Here is a 25,368-nt window from a genome sequence, read left to right on the forward strand (position 1 = left end):
CCTCAGCCTACCTTCGGAGTCAACCTTGTGTTTGTTCTGCTTTACGCTTCTCTCTAGTCTGGGCTACTCAGCCCAAACATCTCCTCACATCTATTTATCTTGTGCCCACGGCAAACAAAAGTTCAGGAGATTTATCTGTGCTGTACGGTGACTGGATTCGGTTTCTAAGCAACTGTTCAAAAGCAGGCATTTCAAAAATGTGCTCCTCTCTCTGGCGGTGGCGAAAAGGCGAGAGGAATTTATGAAGAGCTGCGCCCGCTTGGGTGCCGTGATGTAAAAGCTCAGCAGGACCAACACACCGAGGACTACCTGCCTCGAAGTATGCTGTGAAGTTTTATGGGGTTTTTGTATAAAAGTAGCACAACTACACCGTGGTGGGCAATTCAGCCGGGACATCAGGGTACACCCTACTCTCTATGAAGGATACCCAGGGATCTATGATGCCCACAGAGAGTCAGGACCTCGGTTTTACATCTGAGCTCCATATCCAGATCACAAGGTAGACCACCCTACAGGCCTCTTCTAGCAGCAACCCCAAGCTTTTCCTGGTAGGCCAAGATATGCGCCTCACCACAGTTAGGATCAAGGAGGTCTGCAGGGAGTTCTCCTTAGACTTCACAGCTTGTTTTTTTGCCCAGATATTGAAGTGTGAATTGTAGGACCTTCCATACACAGTGTGAAGGATGACAGGCGTGGGCCGGGACAGGGCAGGAGTCACTACCTGGCCGGGAGGCCACTGCAGTTAAGGAGACAATGTATGAACGGCCAGGTGGCAGCAACCCTGGAGTCAGGTACACCAGGAGACATCCACAGGGCATGCTGGGAACTGTAGTTCTGTACAGAAGCCCCGTTGGGGTCCCTGGGTGCCACTGGGGCGGCGCTTCTTGGTTTCTGGGACTTTTGATTGACCCAGAAGTGCTTCCATCAGGCTATGCCCTGGCACAGGTCCAAGATAAAAACAAGTTGCTCCGCCATATCCTGGCGAGTCGGAGTTGGGAGAGGAGAGGAGACGGGCAACACTTGTCTGGGAGGAATGGAGGAACGAGAGAAAGAGAAATGTGAAGAGAATACTGATAAAGAACTTCATTGTGAGGTATTGTGTTGTTTGAAGCCAGGACTGGTGTATTGTAGTGTGGTTGTACTTGTGGCTTGGGGGCTGCAATGCTCCCCCCTGCTGGTCACACTGGGTACACGTCTGCCTTTTCTAAACGACGTCCAATCAATTCCATTTACCACAGGTGGACTCCTACCAAGTTCTAGCAAATTTGCATCTCCCTTTTCTCTGAAAGCCTATGAATTAAATTGTAGGACCCTCTCTTAATTTCTGTGACTTCTCCTATTATGTGATGACAGCATTAAAGTGGGAGGGGCCTGAAAAAGCTCTAATATTGGGAGGGGCCTGAACACACTCTCACAGTGGGAGGGGCTTGAACAAGCTCTCAAAGAATGGGAAGGGACCTGAACAAGCTCTCACAGTGGGAGGGGCTTCAACAAGCTCTCAAAGAATGGAATGGGGCTTCAACAAGCTCTCACAGTGGGAGGGGCTTCAACAAGCTCTCACAGTGGGAGGGGCCCTGAACAAGCTCTCACAGTGGGAGGGGCCCTGAACAAGCTCTCACAGTGGGAGGGGCTGGGGCGGAGCCCTACTCTGACAGCTTAGAGTCTTTTTATTTATTTATTTTCAGTTCTGGCAATGGCACTTAAAATACCGAAGGAATTTTACCGGCAACTTCTTAAAAAATGTGAACCCACCCATTGACAAAAATTCTGTTGTGCATCCTTCCTGAGACTTCTCACCGACTCCAAATCGAGCCTGAGCACAATTTGGAGGGCCACACAGCAAAGGGTCAGAGGGGCTTCTATGAAGCGGAGATTTCAGTTCTGGAGTTTTTAATTAATTTCCACACCCGTGTTATGGAGTGTAGATTGTTGGGCAGATGTATCCCCTTCATAAGAACTCCACAGCACATTAATGTGTGCAGAAGGTGTGGCGTACAAGCCCACCATAGGTGTGGCAGTCAGGGGTCCGGAATCCTTTGACCGTACCGTGTTGCATTTCCGATGTTCCTTGCCCAGGACTTTACCAAGCAGTCTCCTTCTGTTCAAGTGACCCCTGCTGCGAATATCATCGCATGGCTGGTCCTCATCCTTAAATTCAAAAAGCGAGGACAAGTTTCCATGAAGTCCCAGCCTAATTTCCTCTGAGGTGGACATGCTAGAGGAGATTACGTTCAGAGAGACTGGCTTCGAAAAAAAAAAAAGAAATGAAACCATTAATCACCATAAGGTCACTGGTGTCACGAATCCAGCATATGAGAATAAATAAATAAAAGCTGCTCTCCGTCTCGTCCGAGACCTTGAGCGAGGAGCGGCCCTTCAGGCGAGAGCAGCAGCGCCCTTTGTGTTTGCTTTGGATTGTGGCTGAGCGGCTCTGCATTGTTCACACGGGACGCCTCCTAGTGAGTAAGCGGACACGGCGGTGGAGTCTGACAGCACAGTACGCCGCATGAGTCAGCAGCCTAAAAAGGAGGGCAACGGGGCGGAGCTGCTGCTGGTTTTGGGGGGTTGGGTTTGGTGTTACTATTTGGATTTCCTTTATCAAAAGTCAATTCTCAGGAACTGCATGGACAGCATTTTTGTAATCTCCCCCACATTAAAAAATAATAATAAAATGCCTCGTAACAATAAAAAATAAAAATAAAAAATGAAGACACGCAGGAAAGAAAGCAAAACACTTCTTACTGCGTTCTCAGTGCACGTTGGAGAGCTGAGGCTCTGTGTGGTCAACCACACCAATGCCAAAAGCAAGCAGCCGGCTACGGCGCAAAACTCATCTAGAAATGGAGACTTTCGGCTTGAAACGGCTCGCCGGCTCGGGGTGGATGTCATGTCACCTCAGAGATCTCTGCACAATGCCAGTATGCTGACGCGACCCCAAGTCTCCTGGGTGCTACACCCTTGTTGGGGAGGGGGGTCAACGAGGTCAACTCAGGGAGGATGCATGCCAGAATTTTTGGAAATGGGTGGGGGTTTCAATTTTTGAAAAACAACAAAAAAAAAAAAAAAAGTTGTCAGTAAAACAGCCACCGGCCGGGACACCCAAAGAGTGGGAGGATGGGGCAGCTACTTTGGGACACTGCCTTCCCCCAGGACGCTAGATGACAGCTTCCTTGGACTGTAGCGGTACCCCGGATTCCTGCAGGGCATAATGGGACATGGAGTTCATTTATACAGCCCTGCTGGGTTACCGTTGGTGCCGCCAGGGGATGCCGCGAGACAAGGATGGGCGGCTAAGTGCTCACCTAGCCCAGAACTAGCAGAAGGTCACAGGAACAGAATGGAACTGAAGAAAAACTCACGTTCACTATCCGACCCGGAAGTGCTGGCAAGTCACGTGACTGGAAGGATGGAAGTACTTCCGGGATGGATGCTATTTAAAGGACTGCTGGGAACCCTGCAGGTGAGCCAGAGTCGGGAGGAGGTGGAGGAGATAAAGAGAGAGAGAGAGAGAGAGAGAGAGTATTGTGCTTGGTGATTGTTACTCGCCCAATTATCGTGGCTGTGGTGCTGGGTGGCACTGTTATAAGAAGAAAAGAATGAATACATTACTTCTTAGTGCTTTTACCCGGTGTCCTGTGTGTCTGTCTGTTGGGTTTAAGGGGCAACAGTGACCCACAGCACATACCACAATGTTCTAAAAAATACTTTGAGAGAGAGAGAGAGAGAGAGAGAGAGAGAGAGAGAGAGAGAAGAGTGCACAATTCATAACACATGTGACCGACTTCACCAGGCATATCACAGCAGTCCGGCCATTCAGCGCCACTTGCGTCAGTCCGTCTCAGCCTCTGACGACCGATTCACACCATTGTCACTCTCGCTTGGTCCAACCAATGGCTCAGTTAGCAGAATTTGAATCCACAACCTCGGGGTCGGAAGTCCAAAGCCTTAATCACTATGCCACAAGTGCATAAAATGGCGGCACAGTGGCGCAGTGGGTAGCGCTGCTGTCTTGCAGTATGGAGACCCGGGTTCACTTCCCAGGTCTTCCCTGCGTGGAGTCTGCATGTTCTCCCCGTGTCTGCGTGGGTTTCCTCCCACAGTCCAAAGACATGCAGGTTAGGCGCATTGGCGATTCTAAATTGTCCCTAGTGTGTTGTTGGTGTGTGTGTGTGTGCCCTGTGGTTGGCTGGCTGGCGCCCTGCCCAGGGTTTGTTTCCTGCCTTGCGCCCTGTGTTGGCTGGGATTGGCTCCAGCAGACCCCAGTGACCCTGTAGTTAGGATACAGCAGGTTGGATAATGGATGGATGGATACCCACTCAGTACAGAAACAATAATATGTAGTCAAATAACAGCTAGCAGGGCAGGACGGCTCTAACACAGCAGGAGGGGGTTAAAATCCAAGAGTGGACAGAATGGTACCGTGAAAGGAATGAAACTTCAACACCACTAACAACTCTCCGTGAAGGATGCCAAACACAAGAAAACTTCAAAACGTTCAAATGCAGAAGCAAAGGTTAACATTGGCAACGCTGCAAAGGGCGGGCTACGCCCTCGTATCGGAGGGTCAGGCAGGCAGGCAGGGTGGGGTAGTGGTTAAGGCTGTGAACCCTGAGACGTACTTTCACATCCCACTACTGACACCATCAACAAGTCACTTCACCCGTCAGAGCTCCAATTATAGAAACAGCAGCAGTGTAACCGACTGTATATGAGACTTTTTTGGATGAGAGATTTCTTCAACTCCTGCGAGACGAGACTTTTGCCTTGAGATTTTTTTTCAAGTCCCGCCCTCCTCTCAAACAAGACCTCACCTCTCATTGGCGTGAATGCTTTTGTCAGACACACTTCCTGTGCTCTCAGCTCTTATACATTTTAACATTATCTTCACTTTAAGTTCCCAATTAAAGACGACGTATTATGTCCAAATCTTATTGAAGAATTTCATCCCGAAGGGTTATCAACAGAAGAAATGAGTACACGGGCAATCCTAGCACCAAGTCAAACGAATTAACGCCAAAAATGTCAATCAGTTACACGGCAAACTGGTTAAATGCGTATCGACAGACTACGCTGAAACAGTTGGTGGTGATGGTGCGGAACATGAAAACGTCAACTTAGAATATCACAAAGAATATCTACAACCGGGCGGCACAGTGGCGCAGTGGGTAGTGCTTCTGACTCGCAGTTAGGAGACCCGGGTTCGCTTCCCAGCGTGGAGTTTGCATGTTCTCCCTGTGTCTGCGTGGATTTCCTCCCACAGTCCAAATCCTAAATTGTGCTTGGTGTGTGTGTGTCCTGCAGTGGGCTGGTGATCTGCCCGGGGTTTGTTTCCTGCCTTGCGCCCTGTGTTGGCTGGGATTGGCTCCAGCAGACCCCCGTGACCCTGTAGTTAGGATATAGCAGGATGGATAATGGATGGATGGATATCTACAACCATTAACACCGTCCAGTCTTCCACTGCACAAAATTACTGGAGAAAGAAGGACGTATCCAAGAAAGGTAATGTAGTCCACGGATCACGAGACACCAAAGGAGATCTTGATACGCCATTCGTATTAAGACATTCACAGTTTCCCGTTAGAATAGCTTTTGCAAAGACAATTAACAAATCTCAGAGCCAAACATTCAAAAAAGTCGTTTTATTTAATAGAGAGAAAGAAACGAAATTCAGTTATACGTAGCATTGATGCAAATGTAACAATTCGCATGAAAATTAAAATCTGTTCAAATTGTACATCGGCAGAACAGCAACGAGGCAAACACATAGTGCAGGCCGGGGGGTTGGCAAGCAAAGCGAACTGGAGGTGAAGCCCCCTAGTAATAAATAATAAGACAATAAGAAATAAAGGAAAGCAACATCAGACATCGCTCAAAATTTAAAAAAACAAAAAGGTAATCTGAGCCCAAATTCTCTCCTCCAGGAACATCACAAAGGAAATTATGGTAGCACCAGCGTGGATGGCACCTCCACATCACGCAGAAGAAGAAAAAAGTCAAGACTCACCCCAGACGCACCACGTAGACCTTGAGGACGCCACCTGAAATCTCGACTGTCTGTATCTGCGGCCTGTGCTCTGGAGATTCAGCCACCATTACCTGCAAAACAAAAGACGCAATTAGAGGAGCGGCAGGCGGGGGAGACGCCACACTGTGACCCGTTAGTAGCCGCCGTCTCGCCGTCACGGGGGTTCAGAGTCCAGAGACATTCTCACTTGCATGTCCAACCAAGGATAACAGGTGGGTTCAGTGAGAGACGGCTGTGCAGTTCTGGGTGGGAGAAGCCTGTAGCTTACGTGATGAGAAGAATGGAAAGAAAAAGAAAAGAGGTGTAGTAGTCGAGGCTTTCTCCTTGTCGTATTAGTCTCTGCAACGTCAAGTTAGTTCTGTCCAGGCACCAAACGGACCCAAGGTAATCTAAAAAGACTCTGCTCAGGGTGTACGTACTGTGGTATCTGGCCGGCTTGTCATCCCGGCCAACACCCCCAGGCCGCCAGATGGAGCCCTCCCTGCAGTATGGAGGTGCCCGAAGACCAGCAGGGAGTCATGGACTTTGTAGTTTTTATCCTCAGCCCTGCTGGGTACCACAGGGGCCGCAAGAGGGAGCTGCAGGGAGGACCGAAGACTTATTTGTGCCCTTTAACCCGGAAGTGCGTCAAAGGAAGAGCGCCGTGCTTCCGGGGTGAAGAAGGACTTGTACCTGACCCGGAAGTGATATTGAATCACATGGACTGGGGATTGGGGACACTTCCGGGCTCGGGTGGCAGCGCGTCTGGAAGTGGTGGATTGGTTTATTATTATTGTGATTTATAGGAGAATAGTGAAGGAGAGGGTGCTTTGTGCACTGTGGCAATTAAACAAAGTCATCGCTTGGACTTTTACCTGGTGTCTGGAGTCGTGGACAGGGGTTCAAGGGAGCGATACAGCCCTAATCTGTCACAGTATACACTACCAGTCAAAAGTTCTCCAACACCAACAGCGTTTACTGACATTTAAGCAGTTCAAGCCGAGTGAATAACTTGAGACGGGACAAAGGTAAGCTTGAAACGTTTAGCTTCTCAAAAACTGATTTGGAATCAGCCAGGCCTCCATTGCTCGCCTAGAGCTGGTGCAAAATGCCACTCCTCGATTTTTAACTGCTACAAGAAAAGCATGAACACGTTACCCCAATTTTGGCTTCCCTGCACTTGCTTCCAGTTCGTTTTCAAATCCATTTTAAGATCCTTGTATTTGTTTTCGAAATCTTTTAACAGTTGTGCCCCATTTTATCTGTTGGAACTGCTGTACCGTCTCACCCTCTCAGGTCAGCAGACCAGATGCTTTTACTTATTCCCAAGACACGATGCAAACATAGAAGTTGTCACACACGTGCAAGTAGGAGACAGCTAAAGGGCTCATCCATCCATCCATCCATTATCTAATCCACTATATCCTAACTACAGGGTCACAGGGCTCCGCTGAAGCCAGTCCCAGCCAACACAGGGTGCTAGGCAGGAAACAAACCCCGGACAGGGCGCCAGCCTACTGCAGGGCACTAAAGGGCTCAAGTAATTGTAATACTACATCAGACCAGGGGGAGGCGGGGTGCACAGACTGTCCTTCTTAGTTCCTTGCAGACCCTTCCTGGGAAATCAGCGCATTGGATAACATAAATTCCAGTTCCAATGACATCACTTTCAGTGCCAGCCCCCATGATGATGCCACTTCCTATATGGGCCTTTAAAGCTGCCATCTTGACTCAGTCTTGTGAACAACTCTATTTGATATTTCTACCTTTTGCAGCCCGCCAGGACATATTATACAGATGGCTGCCCCAAACCTTTATTATGTCTTATTGTAGGGGCGGCACGGTGGCGCAGTGGGTAGTGAAGCTGCCTCACAGTTAGGAGACCCTTAAGGGTTCGCTTCCCGGGTCCTCCCTGCGTGGAGTTTGCTTGTTCTCCCCGTGTCTGCGTGGGTTTCCTCCCACAGTCCAAAGACATGCAGGTTTGGTGGATTGGCGATCCTAAATTGTCCCTAGTGGGTGTGTGTGTGTGTGTGCCCTGCGGTGGGTTGGCGCCCTGCCTAGGGTTTGTTTCCTGCCTTGCGCCCTGTGTTGTCTGGGATTGGCTCCAGCAGACCCCCGTGACCCTGTGTTCGGATTCAGCGAGTTGGAAAGTGGATGGATGGGTGGGTGTCTTATTGTATCACAAGGTGATTGGGCTTTTTCAGTTGCAGCTCCAAAACTCTGGAACGATTTGCCATTACACGTTAGGTTGTCTCCTTCACTTGCGGTCTTTAAATCTTATTTTAAAAACACACTTTCACTCCCTGGCCTTTGACCCACGGTGAGATGTTGACGATCTGTGTACTTTTTTATTATTATTTCTTCAGCTCTTGTGTGTTTCTGCTTCTTTTACCTTTCGGTTACTGTGTGTCTTATATGTCGGGTTTTATTGTACAGCACTTTGCTCAGCCGTGATGTCGTTTTTAAAGTGCTTTATAAATAAGTAACTGAAAAAATAAAAGGAGCAAGTAAGGGGTTCACAACTTACTGCTTTCCTGCAGAAAAGCCTTGAAATTTAACACAAACAATTCCTGCAGGTGTCCCAATGTGTGACGATTACTTACAAACCCTCCAAACCGGTTTAAAGCAGTGCTGGGGACAAACTGTGTGTGCCTACACCCTCGACGTCATAATCCGGCCTGCAGACGCGAGTTTCCTGGCGCCCTAGTTTTTCGGTTGTTTGCACGCGAGAGGGTAGAGTGTCGGTGTCTGACCCTCACAATCGACCTGCCCCTCGTGTTACTTTAGGCTACCCCAGCACTCGGCCTAGCCACCTTCCACACGGACAGGGCTTGCTTAACGTCTCCCATGTCCTTCCACCTGATCGCAGTCATTTTGCCACGCTGAAGGCGTGAAGAGGGCCATTTAATCAACCAGAAACAAATCGAAACGGGAAGACGACATCGGAAAGTATTTTGAGAGTCGAGAAAGAAAGAATATGCGTTTCAAGTTTTTATACAAATCTCAAATACAGGTTAGTTGTCGACTCGTGACTCATGTGTCTCACAACCATTCGACTTACGACTGCTACCGCATCTCACAGGCAAATGACAGCCACGCCAGCTCTGTATGCCAAGACTCGTTCATCTTGATCTCAGTTCATTACCCGCAGCGGTTTCAATTGAATTCATTGAAGTGCAGTGAATAACTTGAAATGTGACAAAGGTAAGCGGAAAACATTTCGTTTACCAAAACCTGAATAATAATAGGAACAAGTAAGGGGTTCACAACTTACTGCTTTCCTGCAGTGAAGCCTTGCAATTTATCACAAACAATTCCTGCAGGTGTCCCAGTTTGTGTCGATTACTTACAAACACTCCAATCTGTTTAAAAGCAGTGCTGGGGACAAACTGTGTGTCTACACCCCCTGGATGATTATCTAGACATCGTTACTACCGTAATGGCAGGAAAATGGCAAACAACAAAAGGACGACAGACAGACCACTCTAAGCACAAAGTGCAAGTCTTTCCCTCTGCGAAATTGCAAAGAAGGCCAAAGTGTTGGCGAGTCCAAAAAGAACTTGGAAACTGGCAGAAACGCCAACATGGGCAGGCCTGGCAGCAGAATCACAAGACAAGTTTCTTAGGGTTCGCAGCTTGTGTGATGGACGGCCAGCATTAGCACGGCGGCTCTCGTCCTGGTGTTCACCATCCAGATGCTGCTATCTAATGCGTTTTTAACCTTAGAATTTACAGCATGTCATTTTCAAACACCCATGCACACCATAAGGTGGGCCAAGATGACGAGGTCTGTCTGCTTGGGTACTGGGCAGTCACCAAACTGGCAGAAAATCCGTTAAGATGAGTGTGAAAAACAAAACAAAGATAAAATGTCAGGCCAAAACAAAACCGAAGCCCAATAAATTGTGGTCGAGAGAACAAGAGGGTCAAAACTGAAAGAACACGCGAGGAGAGAGCACAAAGAAACACGGCGAATACTTCAGAGATTTGGCATCTGCAGATCGGATAAGGATTTGCACTTACTGCCGTCCTTTTATCCCTGATGCGTCAATTGCACAGGGGTCACAACTTCAAACGGCCACGCCGACCCTAGCAGCGCTAGAATTGAACATAATGAAGGAAATAAACCCTGGCGGCCTTTGAGGATCCAAAAATCCTACCAAACCAGGACAGGGAGTTTCCACGGGGCAGAGCTGCCACGCATGTTTAGGACCTTCTCTAGTAGCTCAATTAACCGTGCGCACCATTAAAGGAGCGATACAAACTACGCAGCCCAGCTACTCCACACCCTTGCAAGGCGCATTAGTCACCAGGAGTGAGGCTCTGTTAACCTGTGCACATCTGAAACGGCAGAAGGAAGCGCGCATGTACGAGACGGGCGAAACCAAACTAAAAGAATGTCAGAAGAAAAAGACACATGGGGGCTGCAGCTGAAACGCATTCTCTTCTGACGACTCACAAAGAGAGCTGGGAGGAGCAGCACAGAGGCCAAGCTCGTAAAAATAAAGAACAAAAACGGACAACGGCTCTGTGGAAACGAACTAGTAGAAGAGTAGAGCTGAAAGAGAGTCAAAACACGAAACGGAAGAAGTGACCGTGTGGCCTTTCATGTCATGGCCTTCTATCTGTTAGACACATCTGAAAAGAAGAGCCTTTCATACAGTATGTACCAGATAGACAGACAGATAGAGATAGATAGATAATCATTTATATAGTGCCTATCCAGTGATAAAGTGCCTTTTGTCTGCTCTGATTCATTAATAGAGAACCTTTTTGTGTCAATCTATATAGCGCCTTTCAGTGTTGTCAAACATGTGCCCAAAGGGGACAGCTGAGATACTCTAGTGACAGTAATTTCACAACCACACCAGGGTCTGGCACAGGGTCTTAACATCTTTCTCCTCTCCTGTTTTTAGAGCAAATCACAGCACAGAAACTGCACTTGTTAAAGTAGTAAATGACTTGCGAGTGAACGCAGACAGAGGCCATTTATCTGTTCTCATCCTCTTAGATCCGAGTGCTGCATTTGACACCATTGATCACAACATTCTTAGAAATCGCCTTAGTCAATGGGTGGGCCTCTCTGGCAGGGTCTTAAATTGGTTTGAATCCTACCTGACAGGGAGAAAATTCTTTGTTAGTTGTGGTGATTACAACTCGAAGACACATGATATCCAATATGGTGTTCCACAAGGCTCTATCAGGAGTCCGCTGCTCTTCTCAATCTACATGCTTCCGTTAGGTCAGATTATCTCAGGGCACAACGTGAGCTACCACAGCTATGCTGATGACACACAGCTGTACTTATCAATAGCACCTGATGACCCGATCTCTGATTCACTAACACAATGTCTGACTTGTATCTCAGAATGGATGAATAGTAACTTTCTCAAGTTAAATAAAGAGAAAACTGAAATCTTAGTGATTAGCCATAATGGATACAATGAGGCTATTAGAAATAAACTGGATACATTAGGATTAAAAGTCAAGACGGAGGTAAAAAGTTGACTGTAATCTGAATTTTAAATCGCATATTCATCAGATCATTAGGACAGCATTTTTTCACTTAAGAAACATAGTAAAGTTAGACCGCTTATATCACTGAAAGATGCTGAGAAATTAGTTCACGCGTTTGTTTTCAGTCGACTAGATTACTGTAACGCACTCCTCTCTGGACTACCCAAAAAAGATATAAATCGTTTGTAACGAGTGCAGAATGCAGCTGCTAGAATCCTAACTAGGAAAAGAAAATCTGAACACATTACTCCAGTTTTGATGTCACTACACTGGTTACCTGTGTCATTCAGGATTGACTTTAAAATTCTGCTTATGGTTTATAAAGCCTTAAATAATCTCGCCCCATCTTATATATCGGAATATCTGACACCTTATATTCCAAATCGTAACCTCAGATCCTCAAATGAGTGTCTCCTTAGAATTCCAAGAACAAAACTTAAAAGAAGTGGTGAGGCGGCCTTCTGCTGCTATGCACCTAAAATCTGGAATAGCCTGCCAATAGGAATTCATCAGGCTGATACAGTAGAGCACTTTAAAACACTGCTGAAAACACATTACTGTACCATGGCCTTTTTATAACTTCAATTTAACTTCACTTTAACTTAATCCTGATACTCTGTATGTTCAATTCATCATAATAACTATTCATGGTGGCTCTAAAATCGGTACTGACCCCTACTCTCTTTTCTGTTTCTTTTTCCGGTTTCTTTGTGGTGGTGGCCTGTGCCACCTCCACCTACTCAAAGCTTCATGATGCTCCAACAATGATGGACGGATTAAAAGGCAGAAGTCTACGTGACCATCATCACCATCAAGCCCTTCCGTGAGAACCCTAAATCCAAAGAGGACTGTTTCATTTATGTGAGGTAGAATGCCCAGAGGGGACTGGGTGGTCTCATGGTCTGGAATCCCTACAGATTTTATTTTAATTTTTTTCTCCAGCCGTCTGGAGTTTTTTTGTTTTTTCTGTCCCCCCCGGCCATTGAACCTTACTCTTATTCGATGTTAATTAATGTTGATTTATTTTGTTTTCGTATTGTGTCTTTTATTTTTCTATTCTTTATTATGTAAAGCACTTTGAGCTACTGTTTGTATGAAAATCCATCCATCCATCCATTTTCTAACCCGCTGAATCCGAACACAGGATCACGGGGGTCTGCTGGAGCCAATCCCAGCCAACACAGGGCACAAGGCAGGAACCAATCCTGGGCAGGGTGCCAACCCACCGCAGTTGTATGAAAATGTGCTATATAAATAAATGTTGTTGTTGTTCTCCCTCTGCAGACAGAATGACTGACAGCTAGAGGTCCTCTGACGTCACTTCCAGTATCCATCTACATAGGCCCACCTCTTCCTGCCGGGAGGACTGAAAGCCAGAAGCTCCTCCACCTTTGGCAGTTCTCTTTGAACTTGCATCTGCCGAGACACAGGGTGCAATACATTTGCTGCATTCAAATTACATGGGATGGCCTTCTTGGCACCCCAACTCTTTTGTGTTGTCCTCTTATTCTTTTATACTGTCTGTCTATCTTTAATGACGTATTGTACCAAAACAGAGATGGCCTGTTGACAAATTAGCATGCTGTATGTCACGTAATGTTTTCACTCTCAATCCAGTGCAGTCATATACATACATACACACACACACACACACACACATATATAGGTTGTTTTCTTTGGTATAAGTAGGGTAAATACATAATTTAATTTAATAAAAATACAGTGAAGTGCAGTGAACTCCCCAATAATGAATGATATTGATTGAAGATGATGAAGATGTGCAGGACGATGAAGGTATGTAATGAAGATAATGACTGCACAGCAAAGCAGAGGATTTACCGCTCCTCAGGTGGCTACTGCAGCGTAACTTTTTAGTTCCAGGAGCAAATCCAGTAGTTTAACCTTCTCCTGGAATGTCTTAAACATTTTCTGCCGCTTCGGTTCATTGCCAGAAGCCTTAGAAGGTGCAGGACGTTTGGGTGACATCTTACACGAGAACACTGAGCGAAACACTCGAGAGAGCTACACGCGGTGAACGGTTATGATGTGGGGAATGCTGGGCTGCATCTGCCGGAGATGTGTCACAGAGCAGCAGCCAATCGGCAGCAAGGAGAAATGAATAACGCTCTCGGATTGGCTACTTTCACCATCCCAAGCCGCCTTTTCCTCTGCGGTTGCTTTGTGTTCTCTCTACAGCCCGGTACTGAAACGAAAAAAGCCATAAAATTGCGGAGGATATTTGCGCTTTCCGCTAACAATTATTAGTTAGGTTGTAAGGAAGAAAAAAAATCAGTGAATGACTGAGGCCGCGAACTGTGAACCGCGTCTTCGTGGGGTCGACTGCATTCCTTTAAGGAGAGCAGGACTGTTTAAATTTCTGAAAACTGGGGCAGGTATTAATATCTCCTCTCAGTTATTTTATGCTCCCCACCCACCGGACCATCGCAGCCTCTCCACACCTTCTACATGGTCTTCCGCCCCTGGCCACCAAGGAAGACGCACAAGGAAGTTGCAGAAATTCCTTCCACATCCTCTACTTGTCTAATTAAATCTTCTTGCTTTGGCTCCGGTTAAAATGCTTTTATGGAGGAAAGAAAACAACGAAAGAAACTTAGAGCTTTGCAGTTCGGCAAATTCAGAAGCACTTGAGAGAGAAAAGCTCGGAGAACTGCAGGGCAGCCAACTGAGAAGCCCCCGGGCTCTGAAACAGCAACATAAAGAAAGGGAGAGCTTTTAATTTGTACAACGAGAGGCGAGGAGCTTCTCGAGCAGATGGCCCACAAAGCCCATTGAAATGTCACTAAACCTTCCCATAGAGACGGGGACTCGTCCCACAAGTGGTCTGCATTGCAATGCACTTCCACAAAAGTAATTGGATGCGATTGGCAGAGCTGATTCACTAATTCTCTCTCTCTCTCTCGCTTTTCTTTTCTTTTCAAAGCCATTTAGTCCAACGTGAGGTCGTGGTGGGGTGGAGCCGATCCCAGCGGCGCTCGGACAAAGTAAAGGGCCGAGCCGGGAATGAAGGTCAGCCCACTTCATGGAACGATAAACAGGTCAAGCTAAGAGTGGAAACTGGACTGAAAGGAGAAAGACCCTCAAGAGCCATCAAGCTCTCCAGGGGGCACGATGCCACCCACCTGTCATTTACTGAAATGGCCGCACCACCTGCACTTCACAACCGGTCGCCCACCTGAAGATAAGCATGTTTGGGCCTGGCCAGTACATTGGTGGGAGATCATCTTGGTAAAAGCTTCTGTGTTGGCAAGGCCGGGGTATGGCGGGGTTACCCGATGGTCTGAATATGGTACCCACCAGCCGACTCTCTGTGCTCATAAGAGATCCCTGCTGTACCCCGCTGTCCTGGATTAAAATCGCCCAGTACGGCCCAATTTCACCAGCGGACCCTTAACCTGCGATTGCTCCAGTGGTGCTCTACTGACAGCTGACCCTGAGCTCCTTGTGACCCCCGAAACTCTCTGCAGAGTAAGTTGGGGTATGCGAAACACGACAAATTCCAAATACAAGAACTCGTATACGGCAAAGAAAGAATTAAAATTACCGTATTTACTCGCATACAAGTTGGGTCTTGAAACCTGAAAAATCGATCATAAAATCAGACCCCCGACTTGTAAAAAAATAAATAAATAAATAAGGGTCGCATTTTTGAACAGACCTACATCTTCATGCCTCCTCCGATCTCACATCAGTTTCTCAGGCAGATTGAATTTTGTCACCGCAGCGCAGTTACCAATTTCTTTCGCCACTTTGACGACTTTTAATTTAAAGCCAGCTTTGCATTTCCTTCTGATCGAACGCTCCATCGTAGATAAGGGATGCTCTTACAATAAAGGTGTATGAGGGAGTGAGATACAAAAAACACAAAACAGTGCAAACGTCGCTTCGGAATAGTTCGGGTATTACCATGTGGTCACGTAGGCACAATACATAGAAAATAAAAAGGCCGTGTGCTCCGTGGTTACGCTCTCAGGTGGGCAGACGTTGTCATATCGTAATCTGTTGGACCAATAGCGTCGGTTTTCTGCATTGAACTTATACGAGCGACATTATAAAATACATTAAAATCAAGCCCCGACTTACTCGCGGGATAACTCAAACGCGAGTATCTACGGTAAATGGTCCTCTTCACGCCTTTGGTTAGAATAACAGGAAGCTTCAGTGTGGCGCAAGGAGCCGTGTGGCAAAAAAAAGGCGAAATGACTGCCTGACAGGTGGAAGGGCACGAGAGGCGTTAAGCAAGCCCTGTCAGTGTGGAAGGTCGCTAGGCCTTGTGCTGCGGTGGCCTAAAATGGATTGCGAGGGTCAGACACCGACATTCTACCCTCTCACATGCAAACAGCAGAAAAAATATAAGAAAAGAGCGCCAGGAAACTCGCGTCTGCTGTCCAGATTGTGACGTCGGGGTGTAGACATACACAGTTTGTCCCAGCACTGCTTTGTAAGTAATCAACACAAGTCGAGACACCTGCAAAAACTGTTTATGTCCATTTTCAAGGCTTCATTAACTTTTGCCGCTGCAGGAAAGCTGTAAGTTGTGAAGCCCCAACTCGTTTTCTTCACCTCTGGTAATTTACGGCTTACCTTTGAACCTTTTCAGGTTATTTGCTGGACTTGAACTGCATTTTCAAGTCCAAATCACGTCGACTAGTGACCCAACTGCGACTGCGGGAGAACATAAATGCGAGTATATACCGTATTAAAAAAAAAAAAACCACAAGGCGACAAAGCGCACAGGTGGAAAAATCCAGAAAAGTCAATGAGACACTGTATCCAGCAGGGGGCGCTAGCTCCCTTCTTGGAATAAGTGCTTTTGTTCGGCATGTTACATAAACCAAAACTATATAGAGATAATATAAAAAGGCGATACCCCTCTCTTAGTGACACGGTGGTAAGAAATCACATAGGAGAAATAACTTCGCTTTCTTTATTGGCGATTTACGTGGCATAACAGACGAAGGAAGCCGTGACAAGAACCCAGTTCGGGAGTGGGGGCCCGATGTATAGAGTCTGCCATTTTCGTCGCTGCGCTGGATTTTCCAGATCGGATGACGTTCTCTCCAATATGTTCGTCGGCTTCAAAAGGTGTGCCGGGCGATGGTCCAAAGCTTTATACCCTTTCTCCATGTGCAGACCCCCAATATGGCATTCAAAACAAGGCGAATAGGATACAGTTTCTGACTGCTGACTCTGACACACGGAAACTGTACACGTTGGCCATTTCGCAGTTGTCCCCGTCTTGTCTTCTAATGCTTGCCTGGCAGTTCTTATACGGTGAACTCCTGTGTGCTAAATCTGACTTTGTGTTAGCTGTACGTGTGAGCAGAAAAAAAAAAAAAAAAGTAGATTCAAAATGTTTGCACAGAGCACAGCGACATATTAAACTTAAACTAGAGAGCCGACGCCCGGCGTAACATACGGCGGTGTAAGAATAGGAACGGAAAACGGTGCATTACCTTTGTGAACCGTTTGTGTCAAGAAATACCCCACTGATAGGAACAGGCAGTTGCCGGATGCCGGAATAGAGATGACGCTGTACAAAAACCCATCAACAGAGAAGATGCTGTCGTTCATTTTATAACAAAGGCTTAGGAAACAACCGTCGCAGTATAATGAAAATGGCAAGCTGTATGAGGGGACTGGGCGGTCTCATGGTCTGGAATCCCTACAGATTTATTTTATTTTTTTCTCCAGCCGTCTGGAGTTTTTTTTTGTTTTTTCTGTCCACCCTGGCCATTGGACCTTACTCTTATTCGATGTTAATTCATGTTGACTTATTTTGTTTTCTTATTGTGTCTTTTATTTTTCTATTCTTTATTGTGTAAAGCACTTTGAGCTACTGTTTGTATGAAAATGTGCTATAGAAATAAATGTTGTTGGTGTTATGGGAGGCCGCAGGCAGCGTGGGGAAGGGTTTGGAGGAGGACGAACAGGAATTGAGAAATGCCGCGTTGGCTGCATGTGGGCGGGACGGGTTTTGAGGTGGAAGCAGGATGAACCGCAAGGGACCGGGGCTTTTCACTAAGCCTTTATTGGAGAGGTGTGATGGTGATGGGCAGGTGGCTCGGCCTCTTGGGGAACCACCCACAAAACACATACATATCCATCCATCCATTATCCAACCCACTATATTCTACTAACAGGGTCACGGGAGTCTGCTGGAGCCAATCCCAGCCAACATAGGGCACAAGGCAGGAACCAATCCCGGGCAGGTCGCCAGCTCACGGCAGGGCACACACACACACACACTAGGGACAATTTAGGATCGCCAGTCCACCTAACCTGCAGGTCTTTGGACTGTGGGAGGAAACCCACGCAGACACGGGAAGAACATGTAAACTCCACGCAGGCAGCAGCGCTACCCACTGTGCCACCGTGCTGCCCACACATACATATATAGCAACTAAACCACCAATGAAAAAATTAGACATTTCAAACCCCCCCCCCCCCAAAATGGCTGAAACAAACACCTTCTGTATGAACACACGACATTTCTAACTTTTCTGAGCCACAACTAGTGGCCCCCTGCTCACTTCTCTCGCCCACCCCCTCCCATCCCCCCCCAGGGATGCTACGTCTCTGCTGCTCGCACTGTGAGGCGCTGGGGCTGAACGCACACTAAGGAGATGCGGGCTGATCAGCTGCTGCTGCGTGTTCTGCTGCTCTCGCGTAACGTCAAATTGATTAAAGATCATGTATCGTCTTTTTTTTTTAATAGAGAGATCATTTTTTTGATGCCGGGGTCTTCCCCAGCTTGTCATTTATAGGCCTTCCCTATAAATTTTTTTAAGAGCCAAGATTCCGGTTGGGGCAGCCCACTTTTAAAAGTTCCTCTCCTTGTAACTCCCGGATTTCCGTATCTGACCCTCTGTTTACTGTTGCACTCATCAGACTCTTTTTAATTATTTATTCATTTTTAATCTGTTACTTTGTCATGAAGTTTCAGGTCAAATGTATTAGCAGTCAAAGCTGCAGGGCATGAAGGGGCTGGCTGTAGCGTCACGCCCAGTGAATTCAGGATTCCCAGAAAACTGGGGCAGGAGAACAAATCAATGGCTGCAATGCAGGTGGGAGTACAGAAGAAAAATAAATAAATAAACAAACAAACCCTCACTCGGTGATAACGAGTGCGGCGCAAACAGCTGGCAAAGTGGACCATCACGTCTCCTTTTGACGTTACAAGACAGCGGGCCTGGCAGTCACTTAAGGATACGCCGTCCATCTCAACAATGGCAGTCGTGGTCCAAAAGACCCCCGGTGTCTGCTTTTCAGCCGCCGCTAGACCCCCGACAATGTGGCTTTTCTTCTCTTTTTCTGTGATCTGCATGGCGGCGGCAGCGGTGGCGGCGATGGCTTCCCACGCACACACTGCGTTTGCTTTTGAGCCTTTACATGAGGAGGTCCTCCTGGTAGTCGTCTTTTTTGTTTTTAATCCTGTAACTCCCCTTCATTGTTGCACCACTTTTTTTTTTCTTTTTTTTTTTTTCTTCTCCATAAACAGTCGAGGTTCACTCGCTGCCATCTCATTTGCTCACATCCTTCAATCCTTCTCACTGTTCAGTGGTGCAAAGAAACGTTTCTGCCTGTACTGTCCCCAAACCACCCCCCCACCCAGGGGGCACCATGGCTTGTTAGCACCCAAAAGGAAAAACCAAGTTCCTCTTTTGGCAGGTGTCATGGCAGGCTACATGTCCCACAGCACGCAGTCCCCAAAAATGCCCACTAGAGGGGGATATCGCCATCAAACCCCCAGCTACTAATAAGGACAAATTCAGAGTCATCATAGAGAAAAATGCTCCGTCTCACTGTAACAATCAAAAGAGCACAAAAGACACAAATGCGTGGCCAGCAAAGCAAACCAAAGTGAACAAAGACCCCAAAATAAAACCCAATGTCAAAAAACAAGAAAACATAATCCAAATAAACACAGAAAAGCAAACACAAGTGAACTCAATCACCATGAGCCGCTGGGAACTCTGGGAGACTCTCCGGATTTAGAGGGCTGAACTTGGCAGTGACTGACAGGTGACCCCGCCTCTTAGGGTAACACCCACAAGACCCAAGAGAGCCTAACAGAGGGAGCTTACACATATAAGCAAAGAATGAGGCACATAATCAACTAAAGAAACACGTACAGAAATAGAAGAATCAAAAACTGGAAGGATTCGGGGGCTCAGGAGAAGCACCCAAGAGACCCTCAGGTAGAATAAGCAAGCAGGGGGTCTCCATTGCCTCACGGAGGCAGTCGATCGTGAAGTTATACCGCACCTTTCCCTGGGAATGTCATTGCGAGACGCATGACGAAGCAACAAGGTAGACTACTAGATGTTCAAACCACAAGGCATGACGTTTGGCTATAAGATGGAGGAGACGTGGTAGCGTCACCAGGTACAATGAAGCACCTCAGGGGTATTAGCTGAGATGGCGTCATGCCAGCCGCAAGATACACAAAATGGCCAAAAGTATGTGGAGAGCCCTTCAAATGACTGCGCTCAGGGGCTTCATTGTGCAAATGGCGCATCAAGTCAAACATGCAGCTATGCCAACCAAAAAGGGTCGCACTAAGGAGCTCAGTGACTTTAAGTGTGGCGCTGTCACAGGATGCCACCTTTGCCACAAGTCAGTATGTGAAATGTCCGCTCTGCCCGGTCAATTGTAAGTGGTGTTAAAGTGATGAAGACGAGTTGAGGAGGAACAACAGCTCTTCCAAGAAGTGGTAGACTTCACAAAGTCACAGAGTGGGACCACCGAGAGGGTGAAGCCCCTGTGACATCACTCACGATGGAGCATCAGGAGCTCCATGACGTTGGCTTTCAATGGCCGTGCAGGTCCACACCACCCTAAGCTCACTACGCACAATGGCAGGTGCTGGCCAGAGTCGCGTAAAACATGCCACCATCTGGGTCCGGACACGAGTTCCCTACATGAGCGGATCTACCACCAGGGCACATGCCTGGGTGCCCTTAATGGCGATGGCCCTCTCCATCATTTTTTATTGCAAAGACACATTTTCGGTTACATCACCTTTATCTACAGACACTAAGGGAAGTTAAACAGTCCATGGGGCGGACCTCCTTTTTTTGTTTTTTTTGTACATGACTGTATGTCTGCAATGCACCCCCTGGGACACGTCCTCTGTCACCCTCAGGCGGTGCGCTCTGTCACAGATGTCCCTCCTGGATTTGCTTGACAGATGAGCCCGTCCGGACATTTGACAAAGGCCAGCGAGCAAATCTCAAGAGTAAGCACCGGACCTCGAGCGGGCCATTTTACAAAAGCGATTTTCAGGAGAACCCATGGGCACCCGACCCAAGCGAACCAGCACTTGCCAGAGGTTCTGTCAACGGTTTGGAGGAATGCTTGACAAAGCCTTATAACAAGGACGTCTGCAGTTGAACTGAGAAAAAAATAAAATAAATAACCAGCACGTCCCTAGAGATGCCCTTTGGTTCCTGTTCGCGTTAACAAACTGCCAGCTTGTCACTAAGTGGCAGCCCTTGGCATGAAACCAGGAAGCAAAGGCCCGGCGGTGCTGACGCATTCAAATGCAGTAGTAGTGACACCAGAATTTTATAGCTGGTAATAACTCCTGGTGTTTTGTGTGAACAGGAACAAACGAGGGTCTATAATTTATATCAAGGAGAGCAGTTTGATTAAAGAGACATCTGTGCCAAGTTCTACAAACGTAACATGTTTGTATGTGTGACTAATCATGTCATTAATGCACTAGCTGTGCTACCGGTCTAAGACGGGTTGAAATCCAAGGAATCAATGTAGACCTCAGCATTAACATCTGCTGTGCGACGTCTGTCAGAATGTATTTTATAAAACAAATAGTACTAACATGCATTTCATGGGTTATTTCAACAGATACTGCATTAAAAACCAATTGTAGTAATAAAATTCATTGCATTTATCATTCCAACAGATGGTGCATCACAAACACTTCTAGTAAAAAAAAAAAAATCATTACATGTGATATCCCAACATATGGTGCATCACAAGCATTTGTAGTAATGAAGTGCATTGTGTTAATCATTCCAACATATGGTGCATCACAAACATCTGTAGTAATGAAGTGCATTGCATTTGATATTCCAACAGATGACACGTCACAAACAGCTGTAGTGCTAAAATGCATTGCTCGGTTATATGACACACTGTGGACCCCCTGGAGAGAATTAAGACAAAACTGAGTGCCATTATGAACAATTCTGCACATCCCCTCTCTGACACACAACCAACTGAGGACTTTCAGACAACAAATTATTCAGCAGAAGTGAGTCAAGAAGCGAGACTGGGGTTCCATTACACCAACAGTAATGCAGCTCCATACGGACTCACAGGCACTGACAGCCACGTCAAACTTTTTTCTTTTGAATTTTCTTGCTTTATATTTATTCCAATGTGTGTTCAGACCCAATGTGTGCACATATATTTAGTTATTTACTTACTTATCTATGTATGTATGTATATTTATTTAAAGAGCTCCTGTAAAAAGCCAAATTGCCTTCTGGGGAGAAATAAACATGTATCTATCTATTCCAACAGATGGCGCTTCACATTTGAATAAAATGCCTTACATCTGACATTCCAACAGATGGTGCCTCAAACATCTGTAGTGATAAATGCAGTACTACACATGCTTGTGAAATGACAAATGCAATGCATGTGTCTCTCTTAAATGCCATTAACAAAACCCTGGTATCACACCATTTTAAAATGTGGGTTTTTCGGTATTTTTCCAGTACGGTATACCCCACTGCACACAGACACAGGACTGATAACTGCACCGGAAGCAATCTGCTGCTACGATTTCTCGTTTTCTATTCCTCATCCTTGTCGCTAGGAGATGAATTTGTGGAGGAGCACAGAAGCCAGCATGCTGTTGGTATTTCTGCTGGTCTGTTTATCTGGTTGCATTCCGGGTGGATATCCATTAACCCTCAAACCAAATTTATATTCATTGCAAAAACAAACTGAAAACGAGACAAAAAAAATTGTAATCGAGTCACCGTTAGCCACAATGTGGCCGCAGCCTTAGGCGAGTGCTGGCTTTTCACACACTGCCTGAAATGAAGGCGTAATGAAGAAAAATAAACAGCAAGTTCACCGGCTTTACATTTTAGCTGTCACTGTAAAGATCAAAATAGCCTTAATAGATCTTAAGGACTGGATTTCAGTTCTCGTTTGCACAGAAAGCAGTCGTCGCACGTAAGATATGCGGTACCACCCCGGGATGACAGGGGGCGCTATCGCTAACAGTCGTGTCTCCATATCTCCTCCCTCCATCCACCCACTTTAACTGAGTAAGGTTCAAATGAAATTCCCGTTTCCTCTCTTATTAAGCCACGCATGATTGATTTGCACCCCACTCTTCATCATTTACTGTTAATCCCCATGCTGCATGAGGGGCCTGTCATAAACATGGGGATCTCAGCGAAAGCAGATGGCGGCGCTACTAAATGATGCCATCATGAACAGAAGGCCTAATAAGATTAAATGAGCACTGAGGAGATGGCAGACACTCCTGTTAAGGGCAGGACAGAAAAGATCTAACGTGAAAGAAACACGGAGCGGGTGACACGCGTCACGCTTGGATGGCTCAGGTAACCCGAGGAATACCACCGCCAGGCAGGAGAGGGCGCTGTCACCACACCACGTTGTGAAGCCCTTACCCGGAGACAACACTTAGCTCCTCCCCTGCCAAGGTGTTGGGAGCCCCGCCCATTCTAATATAAAACAGGGAGGCTGACGAATGGAGGTGATCTTACGACCCAAGCCAGGAAACGAGGCTGTGATTACTAAACCCGAGGGGCCTCTCATTTACTTTGTTTTGGGTCCGTTCAGGACAGAACTTTTTGTTTTGGAACCGCTTATTATTATTAAATGGGGTCATGGCTGGTTTGGCAGCCCAACTCTTGCACTGCCCATGCAGGACGCGGGCCAAACCGAGAGGTAAAGGCACCATTTCCACTCCAGAAAGGAGGTCAAAGAGACATAGAAACTTCAAAGGGCTCCGATAATGCAAACGAGCAAAAGTCAGGAGCCAGTGAGAGAAGGGCGGGCGTTCAGGTGACTGCCAGTCAATGGAGTGGGTGTGGCTATGGTCAAACACTGGGGAGGTGTGGTCAAGGGCGGGGCATGAGAAGAGTCACTAGGATGGATTTACATTTAGACAGACAGCTGCCATTGGCGCCGTACGTTTTTAAGGTTGGGGTGTTTGTTTCCTTTTGTCTTCAAGTCTAATTGCATAAAGAAAACTTGAGGTGAGGTGGCAAACGTTTGTTGGACCGCTCAGCCTCGTCCGTTTTAATTAGGGCCACTGTGGACTGAACACCGAGGATGACTGCTATGCTGTACTTGGCCTCTTTGTCTGCCGCTGGAATGTTACCTGACCTGTCCCGAGTTGCTTTGACACTTTTAAGATAATAGTCTGACGCGTGTGCTTTGTAACCTTCATTGTCACGGCAGCATTCCTGACGCTCACATGTGCCATAAGGGCCGTCTGTAAGAGTACACTTCCAGTCTATTAATTAAACTTTATATTACACAGCCGGCCCTCCGTATCTGTGGGTCTTGCATTTGTAGATTCAACGGATTGTGAATTGAAAATGTTAAAAAAAAAACACAATTCCAGAAAGTTCCAAAAGGCAAAACTTGAATCCTCAGCCTGCACAGACCCTGACATCAGTGGTACAGAGCCTCCTGCCAAGTGTCACACGTCTGCAATCGCAGTCTGGACCTTCTGATGTAGATGACCCTTCTGATGTCCACACAGCTTGTCACCTCACCACACTGCCACTATTGGCAGCATACTGCAAGCATTACCGTCATCATCATCATCATCATCATACGAGGGTTATCAAGAGGGAGGAACCGGGGTGTTGGTGAGCGTTAACAGAGTGTGTAAGAGACAGGCAGAGAATGAATTTATATGGTCTCCGTTTATAATTAAAAGCAATCCATTAGTGTAAGGATACCAAGGAAAGGAGCAGGAGGAGCACCAAAACGCCGCACAGGGTAAGCGATATCCAATAACTCCATGACGGGACGCACTAAGGACCACTGGAGGAAAAAGTGAAGGTGAAAACTGAAAACAAAACCGAGTGCCGTTATGAACAACGCTGCACATCCTCTCCGTGACACGCCGACATGGATGACTTTCAGCAGAAACACGACAGGGGTCCTTTATACCAGCAGCAATATGGCTGTATAGTACCTCAATGGGACTGGGACTGTGAAGTTGAAAGTGTTCAGTCTTCTTAAATCTTCTTCCTTTTTATTTATTCTGCTATGTGTATATAAATTTATTTATCTACTGATGCTTTTATTTATTTAAAGAGCTTCTGCAAAAAGCCAAATTTCCCCCTGGGGACAAATAAAGCCCTACATATCCATCCTTTGTATATAGGGCCTTTCATATCTATCTATCTTTTTATTATATAGTGCCTTTCATATTTATCTGTGTCACGTGTTTCAGGGTTATCTGTCTATCTGGATATCATATAATGTCTGTCATATCTTCTATCTATTATATAGTGCCAGCTAAATCAATTATATACAGTCTTTCATATCCATCCATCTACTTATTATATAGTGCCCTTCATATCTATCAATCGATCTATCCACCTAATTCAGCAAACTTCATGTCTTTCTAACATGTACTGCCATATCATATCTATTTACCTACGTATTTATCTCATTCAGTGAACTGCAAATCTATCATATAGTGCCTTTAACATTATATAGTGCCTTTCACATCTGTCATATAGTGCTTTTCACATTATATAGGACCTTTCATGTCTATTATATAGTGCCTTTCATTC

The 25,368-nt window shown here is 46.4% G+C and overlaps 1 protein-coding gene across 2 annotated transcripts in view; it reads right to left on the bottom strand.

Moving 5' to 3' along the window:
* Positions 1-25,368, bottom strand: part of atxn1b (ataxin 1b) — a 180,252-nt gene that overhangs the window by 89,410 nt on the left and 65,474 nt on the right. For both annotated transcript variants that reach the window (XM_039737785.1, XM_039737784.1), the window contains exon 2: positions 6,005-6,096. The gene's annotated coding sequence lies outside the window, so the exon portion shown is untranslated. The remainder of the gene's footprint in view (positions 1-6,004; positions 6,097-25,368) is intronic.

This window comes from Polypterus senegalus, chromosome 16 (genome assembly GCF_016835505.1).
Source record: "Polypterus senegalus isolate Bchr_013 chromosome 16, ASM1683550v1, whole genome shotgun sequence".
Lineage (NCBI taxonomy): Eukaryota > Metazoa > Chordata > Cladistia > Polypteriformes > Polypteridae > Polypterus > Polypterus senegalus.